This window comes from Salvelinus sp. IW2-2015, unplaced genomic scaffold, assembly GCF_002910315.2.
Source record: "Salvelinus sp. IW2-2015 unplaced genomic scaffold, ASM291031v2 Un_scaffold1973, whole genome shotgun sequence".
Classification (NCBI taxonomy): domain Eukaryota; kingdom Metazoa; phylum Chordata; class Actinopteri; order Salmoniformes; family Salmonidae; genus Salvelinus; species Salvelinus sp. IW2-2015.
This window is the reverse complement of record NW_019943326.1, coordinates 102,095-112,769: the sequence shown is the minus strand read 5'-3', so window position 1 is coordinate 112,769 and position 10,675 is coordinate 102,095. Positions and strand designations below refer to the sequence as shown.

Below are 10,675 nucleotides of genomic sequence, written 5' to 3'. Positions count from 1 at the left end.
TGAATGAGCACGCATAGTGGCTGTAAATACATGACTGATACAGCATAGTTGCGTAAATACTATGATACAGTATAGTGGCTGTAAACATAAGACTGATGACAGTATAAGTGGCCTGTAAATCACAGACTGATACAGCCATAGTGGCTGTAAATACATAGACTGAGATCAGTATAGGGCGTAAATTCATAGAGCTTGATACACGCATATGCTGTAAATACATAGAACTGGATACAGCATAAGTGTAAATACATAGACTGATACAGCATAGTGGCTGTAAATACATAGACTGAATCATGGGGTTACCTATCTGTAGTTACCCTATTGGCATAATCATTAGCTAGATCCCAAATGTGATATTTGAACTAGTTAGCATTATATTGATTCATTTTATGTCCCAAAAACACATGCCTAAACACAGTGAATATAATGTAGGCCTACCTGTTAGGGTAACGTGGGGTAATATGCCCCCCGGGGTAACACATCCCTGTACTTCTCACAGAAAAAACAAAACGCTTCATGTCACCATTTTCCCCCAACACTTTGCATGGCTGCCACTACTCTAGCTAAACTTAAAGTCAGTCACAAAATATTATTTTGAGGAAGGGAGGAATTTTATCCCCAGTTACCCTACAATGACTCATGTTACATTCAGCCCTACTCTCCCCTATGCACTCACAGCCAATTGCGTGCTTAACTATGAGTGCTTAACCATACCGCTGCTAAAAACTCTGGGTTTAAAAGGGTAACAGTTTGCGCATATTGTGGAGAAATACATGAAGTAGGAATGGGAAGCTGGTATCAGCTATTTTCCCCACGACTGCAAGAATCGTTGTGCATTGACTGCTTGTCAAAAGTCACGTTTCCCTTCCTATGGCACTCATAACTTGAACGAGCCTCGAGAGGGATATTTCTCTGGCATAGAACGCACAATAACAAGCCGACTAAGTAGATAACGTGTTCTACTATTGTCTTGTCAGTGTGTTTCTATTAATGACATATGTTTGCAGAGGAAACAGTACATGACTGTTATACGGCATCTTTAAAGTGTGCCTTCGCAGAAATAGTTTTTCATGCTCCATATTTTTTTTTCCTCGGTGGCAATGATTTTGCCATGACGCAGCGCCACAGCTAAATGACTGCAGCGGAAACACTGACACACACACACACACACACACACCAGTGAGCATAAAGTGGAGTGGAGAGCCCAGATTGGTGGTTGGAAGGCTCTCTGCCTGCAATCTGTCAACCTTATCTGATCTCTACCTGACCTGCTGGAGTTCTGGGCTCTATGCCGCACCACACACACACACAACACACAACACACCCTACACCACACCCACACCAACAACACCCACACACTAACACATCACAACAGCAACACACACACACACAACCACTCCACTCCTGACACTGGAACTGTTAATGAGGTCACTATCTTATTGCAGAGGCTGGGTGAGACACCTCACACCTCTCATTACCCTTCCACTCTCTCCCCCTCCCCTCTTCCCCCTCCTCTCTCCCCTTTATCACTCTCTCCCCCCACCCCCTCCCCCACCCCCCCCCTCCCTGCGCTCTCTCCCCTGTTCAACTCAGAAACAGAGTCCCGTGCTTATACTCTCTCTCTAACCTAGAGAATGTGGCATTCGTCAACATGACAGAAATGATGACATGGGACGATGACAGGGAAAGAAGAGCCACGCGTCCACACCGCTTCACTGTCCCCAGGAGGTGAACAGAACCAGTCCGGGATAAAGGGGAATCCAGGGGAAATCGCGGTTCATGCAGTCATTGGCATTGGTACTAAACACCCAAGCTGCGATCATCACACTGCTTACTCCTTCTCATACCCCAGTCAAAGACATCTCAAGACAACACTGGAAATAAAATAACACCTGGTCTATTTAATATCCATGAGTCTATGACCTCTCTCTCTCTCTCTCTGTCTCTCTCTTTGTCTCTGTTATCTCTTTGTCTCTATCTGTCTCTGTGTGTGTGTGTGTTGTGTGTGTGTGTGTGGGTGTGGTGTTGTTGTGTGTGGTGTGTGTGTGTGTGTGTGTGTGTTGTGTGTGTGTGTGTGTGTGTGTGTGTTGTGTGTGTGGTTGGTGTGTGTGTGCGCACGCGTCTGTCCGTATGTTTTACGTGACTTTCTCCGTGCATCAATGTGTGTTTGTTAGTGTTATGTTTTCTTTCTCTTTCCAAGAGGCAGAGAGCGGCCAGGACTGAGGCTGGGAGTGAGGCTGGGACTGGGACTGGGACTGAAGGTGGACACAGGCTGGGACTGGGACTGGACTGAGGCAGGACTGGACTGGGAGCTGGGACAGAGCTGGGACTGGACTGGAGCTGGGACTAGCTGGGACTGAAGGCTGGGACCGAGGCTGGACTGAGCTCGGTGCTGAGCTGGGGAGCTGGGACTGGACTGGGACTGAAGGCTGGACTGAGCTGGGACTGAGTTGGGACTGGCTCTGGGACTGAGGCTGACTGAGGCTGGGACGAGCTGGGACTGGGACTGAATGGATTAGACTGAGACTGGACTGAGCTGGGACTTAGGCTGGGCTGAGGCTGGGGCTGAGGCTGGACTGAGGCTAGGCTGAGCTAGGACTAGGCTGGGACTGAGCTTGGACGAGCTGGACTGAGGCTGGGACTGAGCATTGCTGTGACTGAGCTGAGGCTGGGACTGAGGCTGAGCTGAGGCTGGGCTGGGACTGACTGACTTGAGGATGCGGACTGGGACTGAGGCTGGGGCTGTGACTGAGGTTGGGACTGGGACACAACATGTACCACAGAGAGCAGTAGCAGTATTAAGGGAGCAGATGGCCTGACAGGACAGCACAGGCCTGGTCAGCAGAGTACAGTAAGTGGAGCAGTAGGTTAAGCCACCATTATACAGGCTTAACCAGCACTAATCTCCCATCGACTCAGGGTTAAGGATCACGTGACGCCAACAATCAGTCAGGGGACCAGCTTTAATATGGACATAAAAAAATAAAGATGATTTGTTTTATCATTATTGTTGCAATAACAATAAAAATCAGTAATAATATAGTATATTTTATTCTATTCTATTCTACCCAGCACAGTCAGCCTCCACCAAACTACACAGCTTTCAGAGTAAAAGCCAACTAGGCCAGGTCAGGGGCTAGAGGTCAAGGGTTAGGGGTCAGGAATCAGGGCCCCTTCGTGCCAGTGGAAATCACCCTGCTGCCCTGCGGTGCTGTCAGAGTTGGCAGGCTGGTGATGCCAGGAAGCCTTCCTGTGCCCCTCACTCCGAGTCTGCCACCCAGCAATGACAGCCCGTAACCAGGTGCCAACACAACCAGGCAGGGAGGCAGGCTGGCAGGCCTGGGAGGGGGCCAGACAGACAGGGAGGGAGGCAGGGAGACGGAGGGAGGGAGGGAGGGAGGCAGGGCGACGGGACGGGCAGGCAGAAAAGCAGGCAGGCGGCCAGGGAGACAGGTAGGCAGACAGGCAGGCAGACTGCCAAAGCACCTAGTTCCCCAGAGCCCTGGAGCGTCTGTTAACACTGGCAGACAGACAGACAGACAGACAGGCAGGATGTCCCAGGACATACTGTACACTACAGTATGCATGAATAAATGGAGCAAAAGTTCACCGTCCTCTCAGCCTCTCTTCTGGTAATCTTCTTTATCAACTGCTGGATGTCAGAGATGTGAAATACAATGTGTGATGTTTGAAAAATTGTTTCGGAGATAGATGATGATATTAAAAATACATATATTTACAATTATAATCAATGTTACTGTAAAATATGACCATGATAACGACCATTCAGATGATCAAGAGGTGAAAAGCAGCTTAGTGTAGAACAGACGACACGTAATGCCTCACCTCTACCAGTTGTTTAGACAAAATGGCAGCTAGAAAATCTGCTGCAGCAAACAGAGATACAAACGATACGTTGTTGTCTGTATGATTTTGTTTTTTGCTCCAAAAGCAGATGCCTAAATCACCTTAACTTCAGCTCCACCACAAACACATATGTGCTACCTCTTCGTGTTTTTGTGACGGGGGTTGCCATAGCAATATAGAGGGATTTTATAGTTCTCTGATATTTGGTGGACACTGGATAAAGAGAGAGAGAGTAAGAGGGAGGGGAGGGAGGGAGGCGAGGGAGGGAGGGAGGGAGGGAGGGAGGGAGGGAGGGAGGGTTGGTGAGTTGGTGTGAAATAGAAAGTAAACAGAGGCAGATGGTCTTCACAGTCTCTCTCTAACACTACACACATACACACAACACAACACACAACACACCACACACCACACACACACACCACACACACACACACAACACCACACACACACACACACACACACACACACCAACAACACGCACATTTTAAATACTTTATTGAATCGACAAATCACATCACAATCCAAAGGACTCAACAATTTCAGCTGCACCATCGAGAGCATCCTGACTGGTTGTATTACCATCTGGTATACAACTGCACCGCCGCGACTGAAAGCCTACAGTGGATGGTGCACACGGCCCAGCCATCCAGGACCTATATATCTGCCGGTGTCTGAGAAAGCCACAAAAAATAGTTAAAGACTCCAGCGCGCCTGAGACATGCCCCGTTCTCTATGCTCCCGTCTGACAGGCGGTACCGAATGCACCCCCCCCCCCCCTCATAAAATGTATATATTTTTCAATTAATATTATTTATTTTTTTAAATGTTTTTTTAGGGTTGCTGCAACACCCAATCTTCCCGCAGCGTTGACAGTACATCAAGGCTCAGACAGACTCCTAAACAGCTTGGATCCCTGGCACAATATTTAAATGACTAACAACTACTCCCTCTCCACAGACTCTCCCACAGACCTCCCACAGACTCTCCACACAGACTCCCCAGATCTCTCCCACAGACTCTCCACACAGACTCCCACGACTCTCCCACAGACTCTCCCACAGACTCTCCACACAGACTCTCCACAGCAGACTCCCCACAGACTCTCCCACAGACTCCCACAGACTCTCCCACAGACTCTCCTACAGAACTCTCCCCACTGACTCTCCCACTGACTCTCCCACTGACTCTCCCACAGACTCTCCCACAGACTCTCCCACAGACTCTCCCACAGACTCTCCCACACTGACTCTCCACAGACTCTCCCACAGACTCTCCCACTGACTCTCCCACTCGACTCTCCACGCTCTCCACGACTCTCCCACAGACTCTCCACACTCCACCTGACTCTCCACTGACTCTCCCACTGACTCCCACAGACCTCTCCACTGACTCTCCCACAGACTCTCCACAGACTCTCCACACTGACTCTACCACTGACTCTCCCACTGACTCTCCCACAGACTCTCCCACAGACTCTCCACAGACTCTCCCACTGACTCTCCCACAGACTCTCCCACTGACTCTCCACAGACTCTCCCACAGACTCTCCCACAGACTCTCCCACACAACTCTCCCACAGACTATCCACACTGACTCTGTGCCCATCTACCCACTCATACACAACCTACACTGCTGCTAAATTATTATTGATTAGATGTATTACTCCATTACGCTGCTGTTCATGATTATTGATTGCCATAACCAATTCCCATTACCGATAGTATTGATCTTTTTATCCTGCTATTAGTCACTATTATTCCTGTTTACATGCATATATAACCATTAGTATCTATCTATTTATCATGTTACTGGTCACTAGTACTCCTGTTTGAATGTATATATAACCATTAGTATCTATCTATTTATCCTGCTACTAGTCACTAGTACTCCTGTTTACATGTATATATAACCATTAGTATCTATCTATTTATCATGTTACTGGTCACTAGTCCTGTTACATGTATATATACCATTAGTATCTATCTATTTATCCTGCTACTAGTCACTAGTTACTCTGTTTACATGTATATATTACCATTAGTATCTATTTATCCTGCTGCTGGTCACTAGTACTCCTGTTTACATTATATATTACCATTAGTATCTATTTTATCTGCTGCTGTCACTATTACTCATGTTATACCATGTATATATTACCATTAGTATCTATCTATTTTATCCTGTTACTGTCACTAGTACCCCTGTTGACATGCATATATTACCATTAGTATCTATCTATCCTGCTATTGGTCACTAGTACTCATGTTACATAAATATGCACTATCACCATTAGTATATTACCATACGTATTTATACATTCCTGCTACCAGTCACCTTTCAGCCCTGTTTACATGTTATCCTACTACAAGTCGTGTTGTATGTCTATACCCACCTCAACCACACCAGTACCACTGCACATTGAATCAGGTTCTGACACTGACCTACATATACAGTGCATTCGGAAAGTATTCAGACCTCTTCACTTTTTCCACATTTTGTTACGTACAGCCTTATTCTAAATGGATTACATAGTTTTTACAATACCCCATAATGACATCACAATACCCATAATGACATCACAATACCCCATAATGACATCACACTACGCCATAATGACATCACAATAGCCCATAATGACATCACAATAGCCCATAATGAGAAGGATTTAATCATTTAAACAGATTTTTAGAAATGTTTGCTAATTAAAAGAAACGGAAATATCACATTACGGTTTATGTTATATCACATCTTCTGTGATGTATTTAAAGTGTAATATTGGGATGCAAACTCAAAGCGTAAAACATTTCAACTCCATATCTGACATGATACAGGTGTGGTCTTTGTTTAAGCTCATAACCATGTGTGTGAGGTGTATACTTTTGTTTCAAAGTAGATTTGTTTAAGACTACCCAGAAACACTCTGTGTGACCCTGATTTAGCCCACTGCAGTAAAATGCACTCACAAGAACAAAAAGCACCTTCTCCCTCCACACAGTTAGGCTGGCCGTAACAGCTGAAAACAGAGCAGTACCTTCTTCCACACAGTTAGGCTGGCCATAACACGCTGAACAGAGCAGTACTTCTCCTCCACAAGCTAGGCTGGCGCATAACAGCTGAAACAGAGCAGTACCTAGCCAGCAGCCTTGCTGTGGTCTTAAGCAGGCCTGCAATCTGGAGGCCACGTACAGTAAGCCTATGTAGGTGTCCCAGACTGCCAAATATCGACACCACCAACCTGTCGTCACCAATGGCAGCATTCTGGTACATAGAATGTGAGACAGAGGGGTCAGGACAGTGCAGAGCAGTGGCTTTCCCCTGCAGCCTCAGGCCAGTCCAGTGTTGCCGTAGCTGCATCTGTCTGAGGTGTGTTCTGGTTGCGTGTCAGTTTGTGTCCATGTCAGCTCCACTGCAGTCCGGTTGAACAGGTCGCGTTGAGGTCCAGCCAATCTGACCAGACTACAAAGCTCAAACACGCACACACACACACACACTCCCTACACTCCCTCATGCATGCACCTGTTACCGTAAGTGGCTCCCGCACTTTGGGGGTCACATTGTTGTCCTGTCAGCAACTTTCCTGCCTGCCTGCCTGCAGTAGTAACGTGTACTGTGGGTCAGAAATTGCATGTGTGGTCGTAAGAAAGTCAGATTCAGCTGATTCCGCAGTATTGGGACCCCCCCCCCAAGTAAAATGTCAGTAAGTCTCCTGAGTCCTGACAACACTGCAATTCAATCTTCACCTGCTCTGTCAGAGTCTGGCTAACCATACGGGATCCTCTGCTGCCTCGGTCCTCTAGCTGTCCGCTATGAACATTTTCATAGTTCACTAACTTTAATCTGGATCAATTGTTTTGATAAAAGCAACTTTCAAACAAACTAGTTATGCTTGGAGAACCTGACTTATGCATGAAACAATATTACCGCGGAAAGAATGTCTGGTGTACAACAAATTATTTACCAAACATGCATGCTAAGACAAGTGTGATAGTGGGWTTCGGGTCAGCTGTATGTTTCCCCYCAACCACCCGCAATTGCTAATAACCCATTCGTAACCCCATGACTATATGTGATAAAGTGAATCTCGGGGGGGTTGCACCCGACCCCAACCCACTAATATAGAGCATGGGCTCCAGGCTACAGCCAAAGAATGCAGCATTTTTGGGGGGCAGGGACTTTTTTTAGCCTGATTTAGATATGTTTCTGACATTTTGGTAAGKTATTTGTTYGTCAARTTATCAATAATTTTATACATGGAGCTTCTCTTTTGTTATTACGTGTTGCCCTAGAAGACGAAATAAACCCTTGCTCAGCAGAATAATGTCATAAATCGATWGAATTAAAGAATTCAATCTAGTTGACATCAGTAAAGTTTTCTCTATCATCTCTTCCTCTTACATGAAGCAAAGACATTTAGGGACCAACAATTCCAAATGACATCAGTTTGACCGGTTGTAAGGAAATAGAAAGCTGTGAAAACCACGAAAATGTTTCTGATAAGATTTGAGTTTGGCGTAGATGCATATTCTATMTGGTTGAAATAATATCATATTTTATGATGCTGATAAAGATAGCACCACTATAGATGGTCCCTAACTGGGAATTCGCATTCTCTCAGGATTCTGAAATATATAAATCTAATTTCTCCACTCCTGTTCCCGAATCAAAATGTTATTACATTTGGTGTATCATCTTACTGCAAGAAATGATCAATTCTGCAGTAYTACATTTTATGGGTATATGAGTTGTTATGAACTCAGCATAAAAAAAGAACTCTCTCACTGACACTGCGTCATTTCAGGAAAACTTAACATGTGTAATATATTTGTATGAACATAGCAAGATTCAACACAGAGACAATAACTGAACAGGTTCCACAGACATGTGACTAACAGAAATTGAATAATGTGTCCCTGAACAAAAGGGGGTCAAAATCAAAAGTAGAAGTCAGTATCTGGTGTGGCCACCAGCTTGCATTAAGTACTGCAGGCATCTCCTCCGATGGACCGCACCATTTGCCAGTTCTTGCTGTGAAAGTACCCCACATCTTCTACCAAGGCACTGCAAGTCCGGACATTTTCTGGGGGAATGCCCTAGCCCCACCCTCCATACCAACAGGTCCAGACGTGTCTAATGGGATGAATCTGGCTCTTCCTGGACTTGGCAAACACTGACATTCCTGTCTTGCAGGAATCACGCAGAGAAACGACAGTATGGCTGGTGGCATTGTCAGCTGGGAGGTCAGTTCAGGATGAGCCTGCAGAAGGTACCAACATGAGGGAGGAGGAGGCTTCCCTGTAACCACAGCGTTGAGTGCCTGCAATGACAACAAGCTCAGTCCGATGATGCCTGTGACACACCGCCCCAGACCATGACCGGACCCTCCTCTCCAAATCAATCCCGCTCTAGAGTACAGCCTCTGTGTACGCTCATTCCTTCACGATAAACGCAATCTTGACCATCACCCCTGGTAGACCAAACCGCGACTCGTCAGTGAAGAACTTTTGCCAGTCCTGTCTGGCCACGACGGTGGGTTTGTGCCCATAAGGACGTTGTTGCCTGATGTCTGGTGAGGACCTGCACTTACAACAGGCGTACAAGCCCTCAGTCCAGCCTCTCTTAGCCTATGCCGACAGTCTGACACTGATGGAGGATTGTGCGTCCTGGTGTAACTCAGGCAGTTGTTGTTGCCAACCTGTATGTCCCTGTCCCTCAGTGTGATGTTCGATGTACCGATCTGTGCAGGTGTTGCTACACGTGGTCTGCCACTGCGATGGACAATCAGCTGTCCGTCTCTGTCTCCCTGTACGCTGTCTTAGCGTCTCACAGTACGGACATTGCAAATTTATTGCCCTGGCCACATCTGCAGTCCTCATGTCTCGCTTGTAGCATGCCTAAGGCACGTTCACGCAGATGAGCAGGACCCTTGCAATCTTTCTTTTGGTGTTTTTCAGAGTCAGTAGAAAGGCCTCTTTAGTGTCCTAAGTTTTCATAACTGTGAACTTAAAAACCTCTTTGGGCTAGGGGGCAGTATTTTCACATCCAGATGAAAAGCATGCCCAAAGTACACTGCCTGCTACTCAGGCCCAYAAGCTAGGATATGCATATTATTAGTAGATTTGGATAGAAAACACTCTGAAGTTTCTAAAACTGTTTGAATAATGTCTGTGAGTATAACAGAACTGATTTGGCATGTGAAACCCCGAGCACAATCCATCCAGGGGGAAAAAATGTTGAGCTCAATGTGTTTTCCATTAGTTTTCTATGGTAAGCCCTTTTTAATCGGAATATGCTTGCTGTTCCTATGGCTTCCACTAGATGTCAACAGTCTTTAGAAATTGGTTGATGTTTTTCATTTGAGAAATGAAGAAGTAGCCCTGTTCTTTCCATGTGTCACTCAAGTGATGTGTTTCCATGTGAGGACTCAAGTCTTTTGGTGCGTACGACCTGGAACACGCTTCACTTTGTTTTCGTCTGGTATTGAACACAGTTTATCCCGTCTTAAATGTTATAGATTATTTACGTTTTAGGATACCTAAATTTGGATTAGGAATGTTGTTTGAAATGTTTGGATCAAGGTTACAGGTAACTTATTAGATACTTTGTAGTCATATRGGGTGAGTTGGAARCGGTGTATTTCTGATCAAACGCGCCAAATAAATGGACATTTTGGGGATATAAAGAAGGAATTWATCGAACAAAGGGACCATGTGTGATGTTTCTGGGACATTTTGGAGTGCCAACAGAAGAAGATCTTCAAAGGTAAGGCATATATTATATCGCTATTTCTGACTTTTGTGTCGCACCTGGC

At 45.8% G+C, this 10,675-nt stretch overlaps 1 pseudogene; it reads left to right on the top strand.

The window, feature by feature from the left end:
• The first annotated feature begins 9,115 nt into the window (after positions 1-9,115).
• The window catches only part of LOC139024876 (uncharacterized), a 12,604-nt pseudogene continuing 11,044 nt past the window's right edge, over positions 9,116-10,675 (top strand).